The sequence below is a fragment of the Chaetodon auriga genome, chromosome 4 (genome assembly GCF_051107435.1).
Source record: "Chaetodon auriga isolate fChaAug3 chromosome 4, fChaAug3.hap1, whole genome shotgun sequence".
Taxonomy (NCBI): domain Eukaryota; kingdom Metazoa; phylum Chordata; class Actinopteri; order Chaetodontiformes; family Chaetodontidae; genus Chaetodon; species Chaetodon auriga.
The window spans coordinates 30,263,220-30,282,476 of record NC_135077.1 but is presented as its reverse complement, the minus strand read 5'-3'; the positions used below and the strand labels follow the sequence as shown (position 1 = coordinate 30,282,476).

General features: G+C 40.1%; 1 protein-coding gene and 1 pseudogene across 2 annotated transcripts in view; one reads left to right on the top strand and one right to left on the bottom strand.

The window, feature by feature from the left end:
• LOC143319931 (glycine receptor subunit beta-like) overlaps positions 1-19,257 on the bottom strand; it is a 143,592-nt gene that overhangs the window by 53,961 nt on the left and 70,374 nt on the right. The gene's annotated exons all lie outside the window — the stretch shown is intronic.
• Positions 2,918-19,012, top strand: LOC143318965 (uncharacterized; annotated as a pseudogene).

Sequence of the window (19,257 nt, the reverse complement as noted above, 5' to 3'; positions counted from 1 at the left end):
TCCTCTTTGATAAATCTTATAGTTAGGGCTGGCTCAGGCTTGCCTTGGAACAGCCTCTAGTTATGGATTGTGGATTATAGCTACGTCTCCCGCCATGGCCCTGCCTGACATCCACTGCAACTACTAGTACTATTAGTCATACGTCCATTATTATTACATCCATAGCGCTGTATTACGTACATACACGTTCTCTTTTCCTTATACATACATACAATATATCTTACAGTATATATTGTATATACTATGCTATATGTACTACATATACTGTAGTTAAGGGTCTATTATTAGAACTGTCAGTGTTACTGTGATTGTATTTCTGTCTGTCTCTCTCTGTCTGTCTCTCGCTTTCTCTCTCTTTCTCTCTTGCTGTCTTTCTAACCCAACTGGTCAAGGCAGATGGCCGCCCTCCCTGAGCTTGGTTCTGCCTGAGGTTTCTCTCTGTCAAAAGGAAATTTTTCCTCGCCACTGTTGCCAAGTGCTTGCTCATGAGAGAATTGTTGGGTCTCTGTAGATAAAAGAGTTTGGTCTGTACCAGGTCTATATGGAAAGTGTCCTGAGGCAACTTCTATTGTGATTTGGCACTATATAAATAAAATTGATTTCATTCATTCATCTTCTATACCCTCTTCTATCCCTTTCGTTGTTGCAGGGGGCTGGAGCCTATCCCAGCTGTCAACGGGCAAGAGGCGGGGTACACCCTGAACCGGTCGCCAGTCGATTGCAGCACAACATATACAGACAGACAACCATTCACACTCACACTCACACCTAAGGACAATTTAGAGTCACCAATTAACCTAATGAGCATGTTTGTGGTCAGTGGGAGGAAGCCGGAGTGCCCGGAGAGAACCCACGCGTGCACGGGAAGAACATGCAAACTTCACACAGGAAGGCCCTGCCTGACCCGGGGATCCAACCGGCGATCTTCTTGCTGTGAGGCACGTGCACTACCTGCTGCGCCACCGTGCCAAAATTGATTTCAATTAAATTGAATTATGTAGTTGATTTTACTTTGGATCCCTTTTATTGTCAATTTTTTTCTTTTTCTAAATCTCTTTTTTTAATTCTTGCTGTTATTGTTGACTCTAACAACATAATTTCCCCGGCATGGGATCAATAAAGTTATCTTATCTTATTTAAGCAACACATTTCAAACAAGTTGGGGCAGGGCCAACAAAATACTGGGGAAGTTATTGAATGCTCAAAAAACACCTGTCATGACTGGGTATGAAAGAGGCATCCTTTTTTGAAAATTGTTGCTGAAATAGTGCTGCAAGTGGTCAACCAATCAGAAATGTTCAGTGCTGCAAGTTCCCACCCCCTAAGTACCCCCTGAGCAGGTACTTTTTGGGAGATAAAATGATGTCCCCAGACCTTCATTTTGACCCTAATCCCTGCAGTGGAAATGCATTGAGTTCCTGGGTTTTGTAGTGGAAAAGTGGCTAGTGTTATCTAGGGTTGTCAAAATTGGCCAAAAAAAATATTTGAATATTTCCCCTAAACAACGCATATGTTCAAACCATTCAATCATTCAACAGTAATTTTATCATCATAAAACGCACTTCATTCACATGCAACAAAAACTAAATAAAACTCAGCAAACTGAGTACCTCAAGTCACTGGATGTTGCAGGGCTGTCCTGGTTGACACGCCTCTGCAACATCGCGTGGCTGACTGGGGTGGTGGTCCCTCTGTTTAAAAAGGGGGACCGGAGGGTGTGTTCCAACTATCGGGGGATCACACTCCTCAGCCTCCCTGGGAAAGTCTATTCCAGGGTACTGGAGAGGAGAATCCGGCCGATAGTCGAACCTCGGATTCAGGAGGAACAATGCAGTTTTCGTCCTGGCCGTGGAACACTGGATCAGCTCTATACCCTCCACAGGGTGCTTGAGGGTTTATGGGAGTTTGTCCAACCAGTCCACATGTGTTTTGTGGACTTGGAGAAGGCATTCGACTGTGTCCCTCGTGTCATTCTGTGGGAGTATGGGGTTGGAGGCCCTCTGCTGAGGGCTGTACAGTCCCTGTACAACCAGAGCAGGAGCTTGGTCCACACTGCCGGCAGTAAGTCGGACCTGTTCCCGGTGCATGTTGGACTCCACCAGGGCTGCCCTTTGTCACCGGTTCTGTTCATTATTTTTATGGACAGAATTTCTAGCCGCAGCCAGGGGCTGGAGGGGGTTTGGTTCGGGAGCCGGCAGATTTCGTCGCTGCTTTTTGTGGATGATGTTGTCTTGTTGGCTCCCACGAGCCAGGACCATGCACTGGGGCAGTTCGCAGCAGAGTGTGAAGCAGCTGGAATGAGAGTCAGCGCCTCCAAGTCCGAGGCCATGGTTCTCGACCGGAAAAAGCTGGCTTGCTCCCTCCAGGTTGGGGGAGAGTTCCTGCCTCAAGCGCAGGAGTTTAAGTATCGTGGGATCTTGTTCACAAGTGAGGGAAGAATGGAGCGTGGGATTGACAGGTGGATCGATGCAGCGGCAACAGTAATGCGGTCGCTGTATCGGTCTGTCGTGGTGAAGACGGAGCTGAGCCGAAAGGCGAAGCTCTCGATTTACTGGTCAATCTACGTTCCTACCTTCACCTATGGTCATGAACTTTGGGTCATGACCGAAAGAACGAGGTCCCGGATACAAGCGGCTGAAATGAGTTTCCTCCGCAGGGTGGTAGGGCGCTCCCTTAGGGATAGGGTGAGGAGCTTTGTCACCCGGGAGGAGCTCAGAGTAGAGTCGCTGCTCCTCCACATCGAGAGGAGTCAGCTGAGGTGGCTCGGGTATCTCAGAAAGAGGAAAGATGGCTGACGTGACGTGCAGGTGCTGGCATTCGCTCGCTCGTTCGCCTTGACTTAATTCACATAAAATAAGAGTGATCAAAGTGCCCACCGGGCATTACAACAACAAGAACGCTTACACCCAGTGTTAAAATGGAAGATATTAAAAAAACTTTGGCCTCAATCCAACTAGAGGTCGGCAAAATTGCAACGCAACAAACGGAGATCCTGAAGCTCACGCAACAGGTGAACATGCTCCAAGCTCAGGTGAACGGCTATGAAGTGAAACTACAGAAGAAAGACGAACAGATCAAAGAATTGCAAAAGAGACTGGATGATGTAGAGCAATACTCCCGCATTGATGATGTGATTATCTCCGGATTGAAAACACGCCACTGTGCCTATTCCACTGTCGCTGCTGGAAACAATGCTGATGACACATCACCTGTCGAGACGGAGACCTTGGTATTCCAGGTTATCCAATTCTACGGTAACATGGATATTCCCATTCACAGCAATCAGATCTCGGCCTGTCATACACTCCCCCGGATCAACAAAAATACTCCACCGGCAATCATAGTGCGCTTTGTCAATAGAAAGGACAAGGTCGGCTTGCTGCAGCAGGGGTACAAGCTAAAGAGCACGGGCGTGTTTGTGAATGAGCATCTAACGAGGAAGAACGGAAACATTGCAGCGCGGCAACTGAAAAAGGCTAAAAAAAGATCAAAGCGACCTGGACTCGGAACTGTAAAGTTTTTATCCGAACGAACGGAGCGACACCGGAGGAGGAAAGAGCAGTGATGGTGAAAGAAATTAATGAACTGGACTTGTACAAATGAGGATCAGAACTGAATTGGAATTTTAAGTCAGCCATTGGCACTATCATATGGGATGAGGTACTTCTGTCACAAGACGTGAATAATGCATATGAATTATTTTTAAAGTCCTTTAATAAGGCTTTAGATGTATCTTTTCCTTTGGTGAGCACAAAATCTAGACATAAATCCTCTTAGGGGAAGCCGTGGATAACTGATGAATTAAAAAAGCTCTCCTGGAAAAAAAATAAACTTTATAAGAGATCTATTCTTAACCCCTCCCCTATAAATACTGAAATCTATAAGAAATGTAAAAACCATTTCACAGCTTTAGTAAGAAAAACAAAGAAAACATATTATTCTAATCAATTTACTCAAGCTTCAAATAACATTAAAACTACATGGCACCTCATTAATCACCTACTGAATCGCACTAAATCTCCATTTGCTGCCCCTGTCGGAATGAATGGTAAGAAGGGGGTTCTCTCTAACCCTATTGATATTGCTAATGGCTTTAATGACTTTTTTATATCTGTTGGTTCGGAACTAGCATCTAGCATCAATGGCTCTGACATAGATCCTTGTTCGATGATCAAAGGCCAGTATCCTCCTCTCCAAAATTTTGACCCACCAACTTTACAAGAGGTTCGTAATATCACTTTGTCATTGACAAATGCAGCTCATGGTCATGATGGCATCAAAAGTATCCTTATTAAAGAGACAATTGATTATATCATCAAACCCCTCACTCACATCCTCTCTCTGTCTCTTAAAACTGGAATTGTCCCCCAGGATTTAAAAATTGCTAAGGTCACACCGATCTTCAAGACAGGAGACTCCAAGGAATACAGTAATTATAGGCCAATATCAATTCTACCATGCATATCAAAAATCTTGGAAAAGCTTGTCTATTCTAGATTATTTAATCACTTAGCAGCCAACAATATTTTTTATAAACACCAATATGGCTTTCGAAAACGACACTCTACTGAGCACGCCCTCATTCAACTTGTGAACTATATATCATCAGCTCTTGATAATAAAAAATTTGCCCTTGGAGTCTTCCTGGACCTGAGTAAGGCATTTGATACGGTCAGTCATGATATATTGATTGCCAAACTCAACAGATACGGAGTGGAGGATGCTGCCCTGAAATGGTTCAGAAACTATTTAACTAACAGAGAGCAATATGTTCATCTGGCAGGCTTTACTTCCAAGAAATCACAAATTATGATTGGTGTTCCTCAGGGATCAATTCTGGGGCCTTTACTATTTTTAATTTACATCAATGACATGGCCATGAGCTGCACCAAACTCCTCCCAGTACTATTTGCAGATGATACAAACCTCGTAGCTTCACACGAAGACTTTAATATTTTAATTAAAACTGTCAATGAGGAACTATCCTCTATTGCGGAATGGTTTCAATGGAACAAATTTACCATCAATGTAAAAAAATGTAACTTTATGATTTTTTGTAATATTAATAAACATTATCCGATAGAATTTGCTAAAATCTTTATCAATTATACTCAAATTGAATTGGTTCAGCATACTAAATTCCTAGGAGTTGTTATAGATAGTGGTCTTAAATGGTCTGATCATATCGACCTTGTCTCTAAGAGATCTGCAAAAATGCTTGGCATATTGAGGAAGGTTTGTCCCTTAATTCACTCCTCAGCTCATTTAACCTTATACTATAGCTTTTGTTCCCATTCATTAATTACTGTAACATTGTCTGGGCAGCAACCTATCCTACATACCTGAATAAATTAAGTGTCATACAGAAAAAATATCTCAGATTTATATCCCATTCAAATAGATATGCACCCTCTGCACCCCTTTTTAAAAAATATAAAGTACTCCCCATTGACAAGGTAAATGTTGATCAAACATGCTTACTCATGCATAAGTTTATATATAGGAAACAAGATCTTCCAGACACTTTTCAGAATTTGTTCATCCCCACCTCACATGTACACACATATCAAACTAGACACAGCAACAACAGTCTACTCTTACCCCGCACACGGACTTCAAGACACCAATTTAACATTACTTTTAGAGGTCCTAAGCTCTGGAGTGAATTAAGTTCACCACTAAGATTAATGTCCTCCCATTCTGCTTTCAAAAAGCATTTGAATAAATTTCTGTTATCCGCCTGATCCCTGTACTCATCCTTCGCAAACAGATTTTATCAATCCTCCTGATTGTGGGTGGCTTGCTCTTGCTGCGTCTTTCCTGGATTTAACATGTATTTGGTTGTTGACTCTTTTGTATTGTTTTGTTTGTTCTCTCTTGTTTTGTTTTCTGCTGAGTGTTTAGCCTGCATGCCATGGGATTGATATGGGCAGGTGTGGAAGCAAGCCTGCTGAGGCTTCGTTCCCACCTTGCACAGTTTTTGTACTTGTACTAAACTTGTGCTAAACAAAAATAAACAAACAATCGGATACCCCCTGGACGCCTCCCTAGGGCATGCCCCACCGGGAGGAGGAAGATCCAGGACAAGCTGCAGTGACTATGTCGCTCGGCTGGCCTGGGAACGCCTCAGGATCCCCCCTGATGAGCTGGAGGAAGTGTCCAGGGAGAGGGAAGTTTGGGCGTCCCTGCTCAGACTGCTGCCCCTGCGACCCGGCCCCGGATAAGCGGGAGAAGATGGATGGATGGATGGATGGATGGATGATCTTAATTAACAAAATGTTCCTTACAAAATAATCTACATACTGACAACGCCTTCAAAAGCTAGCTGAAGGGTGAAGAAAAAGCGAAAACATAGAGAAGCGTGGACCATGCTTCTTATTGAGATTGCAGCAGACTCTTACTGATGACATCATCAAACAAGGACAAAATAAAATCTCTTGCTGCTACCTGTCATTGCCATAGGGTGACACCAGATAACCCTCTTTGAAATTTAAAGAAAAAGAAAGGGACAACATTCAGTCGCTAATAAATACAACAGCAACAGAACCCAAACAAACAAAAAATATTAGTTCTATGCACCACAAATTCAGCCTTTTTATTTGTATTAATCCTCTTTTATGTGTTTTTTTTTTTAATTAGTTCTAGTTGGATCATGTGGCGTTTCTGCATGTAGTTGATTGTGCTGCTGTTTTGCTAGCAGGCTTTTAAAATTGGAAATGTGCAGAGCCCCCAAAAGGTCAGTAGGAGATTTGGAAGGCTGAGCTGTGTTATGGTACAATATTATGTCTAATGTATTAGACCGCTGCTGGTTGTGACCACATTGGAAGTGGGCACACCCTTGGCTTTGGCTGGCTGAGCCACAAATCTATATAATTGCAGCTGCAGGGGCTGATTGAGATAGACTGTAGCTGCAATTATGAGTATAATCACGTGATGACATACTGTAGCTTTGGCCGTTGCTGTTGACTGTGGCTGTAGCCATGCTTTGCTTGTTATGATTAAGACTGTGACACAGACACATTAGTTTAGAATGGGTATAACACTGACTGTATGCAAGAGTTGTGTGTGTATAGTGAATTGACTAAGTTATGCTGGCTGAACAATGTACTGACCGTATTTCTGAACTCCTGATGAATATTAGAGACACATCTGTCATATCTGATAGAAGTCTAAGCCAATGTCACTGCAGCGCATGGCTGACAGGTTGAGCCCAAATGGAGAATTCGCCTCTGAAAACAATGCATTCTAAAAACTCCAGCCAGAGTGGAGATTTTGGAAATCTTCGGCTGCACGTTTGCATGTAAACAGAGAAAAACGGAGAAAACAGAGTTTTAGGTAGCCAACGTCACATTATACACCAGAACTTCCACCTGCGCCAAAAGTGCGATCTATGTTTACATTTTCATTTGGCTATGGTGATCATGGATGCATTTAGAGTAGCAGTCACATTTATGTTGGTGCAAACCCTTTTCATATGTTTGCATTTGCAAATACAGCTGTTCTATTATATAGAAGAGCAGAGATGAATGGGTGCTCAGAGGTCAGCAACTTTGCAAACGTAGTGTCAGGCTACGTTTACATGTAGCAGGGTATTTTGGAAAACGGATATTTTAGCCCCTCTGTTTTCAAAAGTAACATCGTGCACACACACTGCTAAAAATTACCAGGATTTCACAATATTTAACAGTATTATTTTGCAGTTAAATATTGTAATCAAAAGCCCCTGTGATATCACAAAAAATACCTGTAAGAACTACTGCGACACTGGACTTCACAGCATTTTACTACTGTTTCACAATAAAATACTGAAATCAAAATCCTCTGTAATATTGCAGCGTATTACTGTAAATTTTGAATTTGTGGAATGGACTTCTGGGAACTTTATTGTGTGCGCCATCCAACCTCGTGCTGCAGATGTGGACCACCATCGAAAAACAGGTGAGACCTCTGAATGTCAGTGTGCATGGAAGTGGGCATGCAGGCTGATATGTTGTTTAGTGTTATGTTGGTGTTTGGTTTTTACGGAAGCCCTAAAAGGCCATGGATCAACATAATTTTTTTCGCTCCATTTTACTGTGATAACGAGATAATATTCCACCGTTTTATCGTTATAACGACATAATATTCCACCGTTTTATCATTATACTGAGATAATATTCCACCGATTTATCGTGATAGCGACATAATATTCCACCGTTTTATCGTGATAACGACATAATATTCCACTGTTTTATCGTGATAAAGAGATAACATTGCCCATAATTCTGTCCACTTTGTCTCAGAGAAACACACTTTTGTAAAGTAATGTGACATAGGTGTCTACTGTGAGGTAGTGTTACGATCCTGTTTTATTTTGGTAGCCTTAGTTCCTGTTTTATTTTGATAGCCTTCCCTCTTGTGTCTTAGTTTACTTCCTGCATGTTTCCCACCCTGGTGCTTGTGTTATTGTGTCCACCTGTGTCTGTTTTGTTCCCTGGTCCATTTAAGTCTGTGTCTTCCCTTTGTCTATGTGGGATCATCCCCTTACGTGTGGTTTTCCTTGTACCTCGTGATGCTTAGTAAGTATTGCTGGTCTAGTCCTTGTCTTCCCTGTTGGTTATAAGTTTGTTATTTTTCCAGTATTGCTTTGTTTTTTCCTGGAATTTGAACTGGTGGATTTTTGGTTGCCTCTGTTCTGGTTTAATAAATCACTTGAGCTGTTTTTGCTCAGCCTATTTTGTCAAGTCTGCACTTTTGGGTTCACACCTTATTTTTTTCTTGCTCGATGACCACAATTCATAACAGGTAGGCTTATCCCAAAAGAATTATGCTTGCATTAAGCATGAAGATCTGTTGGACCATTATCCCCTTCCAGCATACAATGTGTATGATCTTACACTTATAGCTCTCCACCATTATTTTCCTGAAGCAGTTTAAACAGGGAGGAAAGACAGGACAGGAGAGACCTGAGGACAGACAGGATTAAGTGGTGAGTTTTTAGGCTTACCCCTGGGACTGCAGTTTTTACAGATGTTTGTTTTTCAAATGTTGAAGATGGCTGATTTTATATTTTATTTTTATTGAGTCTTTAGGAAGCACACATACGCTGGTATTGTTAACAGCATGCATAGTGTAAAACAGATTTGCAAACAGACAGACAAGTAGGGAATATTCATCATCATGTCATGAATCATGTTTGACACTACGAAATCACAGCATGTAATGGAAGCTATAAAGGAAGCAGTTTGGTCGTATTTACCGGGTCTCCCGATGACCTGCTGACAACGCTACTGGATGAACTTGGAGTGGAAAGTTTGGAGGGTCTTGCATTATTGGAGTAGGAGCTTGTCAAATACCTGCAGCCAATCCAGTGTCGGAAGTTGCTGAATGGAATTAAGCAAGGTAAATTTGAATCGTAACTCATGACACTTTGAACCAGTGAGCATTTTGATTGGTGGGAAACATTTTATGTCAAGTCAGTTCTTTGGGAGATCTCAAGTGGTTAATGGTAGTGCAATCCAAGAGACACATTTTCAACATACATCATGTGTTCAAAATATTGAAAACATTGGCACAGCTGATAGACAATCTGACAACTTGAATGGAGTATACTTAATCAGTCTTTTGTTCTAGCACTACATCTTGCCCTGCCTTCATTCACAATTTGTCTTTGTCCCCTCTAGGATTGGTAACGCTTGATATGGTGGATCTGCTCTCTTCACCTCATACAAGTAGTCAGAGTTCCCCAGCATCAAGCTGCCCAAGTACTCCTTCTTCACATGGCCAATTGTCCAACTCTTCAAGCTCTCCAAGCACTGCAAGCTCTTCTTCACAGCCTGGCAGGCCATGGCATGTAGACTTCCAGGTGAACTGGGCCCAGATGCCAGAAGCAATTAGAAGTGCAGTGGAAAATGAATAAAGACCATCACCACAGGACAGGAGAGTCATGATAAATGTAGTGGTAGACCAAATGATGTAGCACGAGCTGAACCTAACCCGAGCAATGTGTCATAGCATTGTCCGAACCATTGTGAGGATCTATCCAAAAAGTTTTGCTGACATCAGCAAGCAAGGTGATGTTCTTGGAGATGGCTGCCACTCTCTTCTCCAACAAATAAAAACAAGAGTGGAGTATAAAAATAGAACAAACACTCTTGCCCGATGTCGCAGCAAGAAAAGAATTCCCTCTGGAGCAGCAGGAGAGACCAGATTGCCTGCAAGAGGTCCTATTGACCAGTAGGGGTATGTGTAGGAGTTGGCCAAAATATAGATATTGCAATTATTGTCCAGTGTAATGAGTCTGGCAAAGTATTGATCATCAATATTATCATAATACCATTATTTAATCACACTTTCGGGAAACTTTGGATGGTTATCTGACTGTTAACCTGTGATTCCCACTTCTAGGTGTGTGAGGTGGTGTCCAGTTGAACTGTCTGAGGGGGAGACCGAGGCAATGTTGGAGGACATGAAGAAGACACTGTGCAGCATATACACAGGCATGCTATTTAGGTTTTTCGTGTTAATTTGTGTGACCTGTCATTCATTCAGATGTAAAGACTAAGCAGGATTGTGTGACGAGCCCTCTGAGATTCTGAGGATCAATTTGATCATGGTTTGGGTATAATTGGCCACCAAATTTGGTGAAAATGGGGTACAATTAGAAGAAAAATGTATATATTTTCAGATCAAGTGCTGAAGAAATCACCAGAATGCATGAAAATAAGGGTTTGCATGTCTGCACACAGAGGAAGGGATGGGTGAAGCAGAGAGAGCAGAACCTCTGATGGAGAAGACCTACATCATCTTGCGCAGATACCTCAACAGTGTGCCTGCACCAGCGATGGCAGAGATCAAAGCAGAATGGCCTTTTCTATTCTCTCAGAGAGGACTCTATTCCCACTTTGGCCTCCTGACACACATTGCTATCCTTAGCAAACTGAAAGAGGACCTGAACCACAGAGGTCGTACTTTTCTACTGTTCCGCCAGCAACTGGACAAACCTGCTATCAAGGAAGTTCTAGCCAGCTTTGATCCAGAGGCTTCAGGAAAGGCTGCCCGCATCTTCCTTCTCCTACTGGCCTTCTTTAAGGAGCCCGAGGAAAACATCTTGCTCGAGGCTGATGTAAGTTATTTATTAATAACACACAGTAATTTTAACTGTTATTAAATTAAATTAATTTGTATTTATTACAGTGCATTTCACACAGAAGCAACATGCTTTACAAACACCTTTTTCCAGAAGGAGGACACATTAAATATGATGTACCTCCAATTCAGTCAGGCCAATGAATGGTCTTCATCATCCTTCCATCATGTTGAAACAATGCCATTGTGTTACTACTTTACAGCCCTGTGCCACTGCAGCTGATGTCCAGTGAACAGCAGCACTACCAACCACCCCCTGCTTGATCATACAAGGTAATGTAATGTTTTACATTTGTATTTCATCGATATTTCTAGCTAATAGATAATAATATACCATACCCCCACCCCCCTTATTCAACACCATGCAGTATAATAATAAATAAATAAATAAATAAAATCACAAAACAGCACACATGTTGAAAACATAAATCAGTCAAGCTTCTACAATACGAAATCTCCTTGACATCAAAGCTTCCTTGAGTTTCATTTTATATCTAGATAGAGACAAAGAATTGGTTAATAAGTGCAAATTTGTATTCCATAACTGGACTCCACGGTATCTTAATGAAAACTGTCCTCGAGATGTATGATACATTGGTAGGTACAAGTTATTGATTTGTCTGGTTGAATAATAATTGACTTGAGAATTACAAATGAAAAATGATTGAAAACTTTGTGGCAAGTCTGTACCATGTACTTCAATTTAAAAATAAATGTACATATTTGAAGAATATTTAAATCAAAAATAGCCAGTACATTACATTTCAAAAAAAGTGGAGCGGCTGGGGCACATGACTTGGAAAAAGTAGCCATTCTGACAAAACGCTTTTGCAGCAGTAGAATTTTATGAAGATATGTGGGGAAAGTACTGGCCCATACAATATTACAGTAGGTGAGATATGGATATACCAGACTATAGTATAACATTAAAAAACAAGATGAATGTACTAAAGCGCTAATTTTTCGAATAATCCCCAGAGATTTTGTAACCTTGTTGCAAACAAAACTAATATGCTCTTTCCAAGTAAGTTTCTCATCAATTAATATCCCTTGGAATCTTGTTGATGTAACTTTAATCATTTCTTCACCATCAATATGCACTTTCACTGAATCCAAATTATAATTCATTTTCCCTGCAAATATCATAAAATGAGATTTTTTCACATTTAATGCCAATTTGTTTGAAACCATTTTGAATATGCATGAAGGCCATTGTTTATTTCATTCATGAGTGCAGAAAAATTTATATTGGAAATAAGTAAATTGATATCATCTGCAAATAATATTGGACATAAAGTGTTTGATACTGCTGCAAGATCCTTAATGTATATAAGAAACAATAATGGCCCTAAAATGGAACCTTGTGGTGCCCCACATTGTATCATATGCCTCTCAGACTCTATATCATTTATACTGACATATTGCAGTCTATTATGTACATAATTACTAAGCCACTTCAGAGCATTGCCATGAAATCCATATCTATGCATTTTTGTAAGTAAAATGTCATGATTGACAGCGTCAAATGCTTTTGAAAGATCCAGAAAAATACCACATGCAAACTCTATCTTCTCTAAAGCAGCTGGGTGTAAGAGGGCCATATAGGCAGAATGATTTTTGTGGAATCCATATTGGTGTTCATGCAGTATTTTATATGAGTTTAAGTGTTTAAGAACGCGTTTATATACCAGTTTTTCTAAAATTTTGGAAAAGCATGGAAGAACTGAAATGGGACGGTAATTTGTAAGAAACCCAGGATCACCTGACTTAAAAATTGGAATAACCTTTGCAATCTTGAGACCAGAGGGAACAACATCAGTTTCCATGGATACCGCAAAAATATGTAATAATGGTTTCAGAATTAGTTCTTTTACCTCTTTAACAAGGGATGCAGTAATTCCGTCATGACCTGCAGCAGAATTAATTAACTCTATTATAATATCATTTATCTCTTTATTATCAGGAGGTTCAAAATGGCAAACTAATGGAAAACAACCTCTTCTATAATCAGTTGGACTTTTGTTTGTATTACCAATCTTCTCAGAAATAGAGACTCCCACATTTACAAAAAACTCATTGAATTTGCAAGCAATATAAAAGGGATTTGTAATGGCTGTTTTCCCATGAGAAAAACTAGGAGTAAAATTTGGGGATGTTTTTTTTCTTTTGTAATAATTGATTTATAATTTTCCATGTGGCCTTGATATTACTTGCAGAATTCTTAAATTGATCACTGAAAAAACTCTTTTTTGCCATTCTAAGAAGATGATTATATTTATTTTTATATAGTTTATATTTTGATAGACTAAGGGATGTAGGACATAAAATATATTTTTTTTTTATAAAGTTTGTTTTGTATTTTGGCTGATTTTTTTCAAACCAGGAGTAAACCAACCATTGTTATTATCTTTGTCCAATCTTTTAAAGCAAGTTACTAATGGAAAACTTTTAAAGCATGCAGAATTAAATGATTTCATGAAAAAGTTGTAGGCTAAATTTGCATCATTCTCCATATATACATTTTCAAAAGATATCTTCTCCAACATAGGGTCCTTAAATTTACGTTTGTTACTTACATTGAATTTTCTATACGTTTCTGTAACAACTTGATTTTCAGTTCCAAAAAAATCATAGTAAGTTGGAAGACTGGAAAATGATCAGAAATATCTGTATTTAATATTCCTGAATTAGTCATATTTTGAATGGAATTTGTCAATATATTATCAATCAAGGATGCAGATTTATTTTTCACTTGTTGGTTTACTAATGGTGGGATAGAAATAATTTGCATATAAATTATTCAAAAAATCTTCTGTAGGAGAATGATTTTCAGCCCTAAAAAGGTTGATATTAAAGTCCCCAAGAATATAACATGTTTTCCCCTCCTTATTTATTTGCTCCAAAGTATTGTTCAAACTATCATTAAAACTATTTATGTCTGTGTCTGGAGGTCTGTATATACCACCTACAATCACATTTTTCCCATTGTTGCTGCACGAAATTTCAATAAACACAGATTCTGTATCAATTTTATCAGATTTAAGGGAAAGATCAGGTCTACTCACAAAGTGATGTTTTTTATGTATAAAAACTACAACACCACCTCTGATTTTATGTTCCCTAACAACATGAATAGAATTATACAATGACATTCCATATAAATCCTTAGTTTCCTCAGTAGACCACGTTTCTGTTAAGCAACTACTGAAAAGTCATGTTGTAAGAGTGATAAATAGCGCACAATCTGGTCATAGTTTTTTGGTAAGCTACGAGCATTTAGATGCAGTAATGAGGAAAATATTTGACTTTGTTGAAAGTGATTTAATATACAAATTAAATTGACTTTCTCTATAGTAGTGACATTGACCTAGATTAGAGTTTGTTGAGAAAAAATTTATATCAGGATCAAAATTGGAATCATGACAAGTTCCTTTTTTATGATTTACATCAAATGGATTAAACAACATATTATCAATGTCTATGATTTTTGAGTCATGTCTGTCTAGCAGGTAGGAGGCAAAATCATCATCCTCGAGTGTATGAAAAAGAAATGGAATTATGCAGTCTTTACAGATCCAAGATGCCCACATGCCAGTTATCTTTTTAGATACAGGCGTACATTTGATATGAAACCCATTTTTGCAAAGTGTGCAGTAAATGCTCAAATTCATGTTTTTGACACTGTGAACACTGTTCATGTTTAGTCATGATATTAAAAGTAAACAAAAACAGTACCATTATATCAGCCATCTAAGGCTGGACACTTTAAGTCGTTGTCTCATTTCTTCTTGGCTTGTGGGCTGGTAGGTGCACGATAAGCTTGTCATATCTTAGGTAGGCTATGTCACCTCTCTCTCGTGCAGCTTTCATCTCGGGTAGTTCTCTCCTCTTCTGTCGAACAGTATCAGAGAAGTCTTCATTTATGTAGATATTTGACCCTTGAAGGGTTTTTGCTTTGGCCAGAATAGAAAGTTTGTCCTTATGCCTTAGGAGCTTCACTGTAATCAGTCGTGGTTTATTACTCATTGAGGCAGGTTTTCCTGAATGATGAGCACGTTCAAATTCAATCTGACGGTGATCTATCTTCATCTTCTCTGAAAGAAGGCTCCTAAGTTTATCTTCAGTCTCAGTCCATTTTTCATTAGGAGATTCATCAAGGCCATCTATGATGATGTTTCATCTTGAATGATTCTCAATATAATCCATTTTGTTAGATACATTGAGGGCAGTCCCCTGCAGTGAAGTGATGTCAGCCTTAAAGGATTGAAGATGTTCAGATTGTAGCAGAACTGGTCTGTAGCTGACCCCCTTCTCCCCTCTTTGCCTTTCTCAGGAGAAGTGTAGTGATAAAACAATCAGACTTTTAAGAGTTATTAACCATCTGGAAGGTTCACAGGAAGGTGTGAACTCAGGCAGAGACAAGATGTCTGAGTGTAGAACAACTTTTCACATGATATTCACATGTCACTGATAACACCTTCCTTTCAAATTTACATCTGCTCAAGACGTTCTCATGGAGGTGCTAACTCTTTCTTGATAGCCCATGGGAGTTAAGGACAATAAAACTGCCTGGATGGACGAATGCCATGTCTCAAAGGAATCTACAAACCAGATAATGCTGATGGGTTGTAAATTAGACATTCCTGAAGCAAACTGTTCTGTATGTCTGTGTGCCTTCTTCTTAACCTACCAAATTAACCAAATCTCTATGTTTGATTTAACCGTAGATGTTATTACATTGCTAAGCTCGTGATCAGTACAATAACAGCGCTTTCCTGGTGTTTCTAACTTACAGGATGACGAAACTGTGAATTTAACTATTTCAAAGGTTTTCTCTGAGTTTCTACCATGTAACCATACTGCCATCTAGGGGTTCATAGCAGTCAGGTTGAATGTGCTTAGCGGAAGACATTTATTAATAAGTAACCATAATAGCGATAATCATTTCGGCAAATATAGTCTGCCCTTCTTTATTCCTTCATCATATTAAAGTAGGTATATCCTTAGTCATCATGTTTATTAGGATTAGTATTAGGAAATGTTACCATGTTCATTGTTTAATGTTGTCGTTATTCATAAGAATTGTCTAATGCATGTAGTGAACACGCATGGTGTTGTTGAAGTGCCATTGAAAATTGATCATTCAAAATATATTCGATTGACCATAGTGAGAAGCAGATGAGCCCTCGTATGAATCATTAAATAATTCTCGCTCTGGAAATGAAATCACGTTGCGCGTCTGCGAACCATCCCACATGCGTAACGTCCTATTGATTAGACACGCCCTGGAGCGATGATAAAGTTAGCCGCGCGCAACGGACGCCAGTTGAGTTTTGTGTGTTTTAGTTTCTCCTTTCTTCTAGTCTCGTTTTAGTTTTGTCTTAGTTTGTGTTAAGTTCTTTGTCTTTAGTTTTCAAGTATTTTTTTTTCTCTCCGTCGTTTTCTCAGTCTTTTTGTTGCTGCTCACAACTACGTAGAGTGGCCTGATTTAATTCTGCAGAAAACGCACTTTTCTAATCTTCGTGAAACTTTCATTTTTGCTCGCCATGCCAAGCCACATAATTCCTATTTTTGTTGTTAAAGTCTAGTCACGTAATAATAATTTGAAGACATTTTCGACCGGCCATCAAAGAGTTTCTCAATCTTATTATTAGTAATCAAAAGCCTTGCCAAACGGCCAACAACTAACTGACCGCACCGAAGACCTGTAGCCTGCTGCTGACCCGCTGGTCCGGGTTAAATAACCATCGGAAGCCGTTCCTCGTCTGTAACCGACACCGAAGACCCTCAGCTCCCGAGACATTCCTGTCCAACACCGGCTCTCAACAGTGGTTCGCTTGATTCGTCCAGCAGACCGCTGCGCAGATCAGAGTGACGGACGACGACGCGGAGCCTCTTCGTGTTAGTTCGGGGCAGACATCTACAGGAGCGTCGCTGACAAAGTAGGCATACTTAAGCGGTTTTGAATAAGAGTTGGTCCGTGAGGTTGAGATATTGTCAGTTTGTCTAAATTCTCGAAATCGTTCATTCAACAAATTAACTTCATATTCGCGTCCCCTTTCCCCTTTAAAAACCTACTTCTCACTATCGCCAAACTCATTTTACCATTCTCTCGCCATAAGTTCCTCTGTGCAGTGTTTGTGTTAATCTACCTCATCCATATAATCTATTGCATTATCCATGATTCATATTCATTTCATTATTGTGTTTAATAAATAATCTTTTGCATACAAGTCGTTGTCAGACGGTGTCCTTTTGAGCTGGATATAAGCAATCCCGGTACTGAGAGTTTACGCCTTAGATTGTCAGACTGATCTACTGTTGGTTCATTCGTTCACTACATCAGCATTACTAGATATGAAAATCCTTCTTAGCTGAGGAAGGTTGGTGCCCAGCAAATATTAACGTATGTAACATTAATTTAGAGGTAATTCCCCTACAAGATTTTCTGGCCTGTGTTTGTTTTAGCCCATCCACCTCATCCTGAGTAAATTGAAGGCTTGTTTTTAAATCCTGCACTTCTCTTGTCAAACCATCCAGTCGCTTGTTTGACGAGTCCAGAATCATCTGGACAAAGTCTTTGAAGCGATATTCTTGTTGGCACATCAAGTCTTTGTAGAATGTCTTTTGTTGTTCCAGAAGTTCATGCACCACCATGAGTGAAACATAATCTTCATCTGGTTGCTTTTTCAGAGGCATCCCCTTTTCTCAGCTGGTTAGTTTCAGTGTTTAGTGTGTGGTTGTTGCAATAATTCACACTGTTTACCATCAGGATGTGGGGATTCTTGATCTCCAGCTGAATGTGTTTGGCTTGAGGCCTACAAGGCCTGAAGTCAGGAGAATCCAAACAGTTTGAATCATGCAATCACAACCAAATTTGTTTCCTCAGTTTTGTTGAGAAGAATGTTGTACCCTCCTTTTGTCAGGATGAAGAATTGGATTTGCATGGGGTGGCTGCACTCTTCAGCAGCTTCTACATTTTCATTTTGAGGTATTCTGCGGTTGGGGCCTGCACACTGGAATTCATACAAAGGTATTGTAACACACAGAATGATCATTACCATTTATAACCACAGCTCTATGAGTGGAACAGAGCACAACCTGCCTAGAAATACCAGTTATGGTAATTCAGTTTTTAAGAAGTATTCCAAATCCCAGCTCCATTTTTTCAAGATGGTGTTTCTCAATAAGAATATTCACACTGAACACAAATTAGCAATAGGCTCTGTGCGCAAGCCTCGTGATGTACTTCCGATTCCGCCTGAAATCGGCAAACCAGTTTCCGGTTTACTTCCCGCTCCAGTCAAAACAGCGCTAAAATAAATACAAGGAATGAAAAATGAATCAACATCCACGAAAGAAGACGAAGTATAATGTGAGAGGGACTTTTAAGTTCCAGAAGACGGTGGGTGGCTCTAATGAGCACTGTTGTGTGCCACTTTGTGCCGGCTCAAGTCGCTATAACAGCAAGCTTAGCTTCCGCTGCTTCCCAAAGGACACCGAACTTCGTGTACAGTGGCTGCAGAAAATACGCAGGACGGGATTTTTCATGCCAACACTGTTTGAATGGAACAGTTACACAGCAACCAAGACAAGAGCCGGTGTTTGGGATCGCCGCCCTCGACTGACATCAAACCCAGAAACAGGCCCGGGGGAGACTGAGTTGATTGTTGAACCTGATGCTGCTGAACTCATGGTCCCAGTGCTGGTGGACCACGACTACAGGGCCAAACACACGGTGTGTGTCGACCGGGAGCAGTATGAGCAAATGCGTGAGGAAGTCAAATCGCTAAGACAACAACTCGAAACACAACATCTGCAGAGCTCATTTGGACTCCAGCGGTTTGCTTCATCACCAGAGGACATCAGATATTACACTAGGTAAGATGATTTGTAAGATCAATATTTGAGGTTACTGTAATAGATTGCATCTATTGTCTGTTTTAGTGTATTCCTATTTTATCTATGTCGTCCTCGTTCTAATGTTGAGCTTGTATGATAACTAATTCCAGCTATAACACTGAATCTATATTTTAGATTCCCCTCATATGAGCATCTGATGGCCTTTTGGAACCTGATCAGTAAAGCTACAACCAAAATGGTTAGGGTCACCAAAGCGAGGAAAAGCTA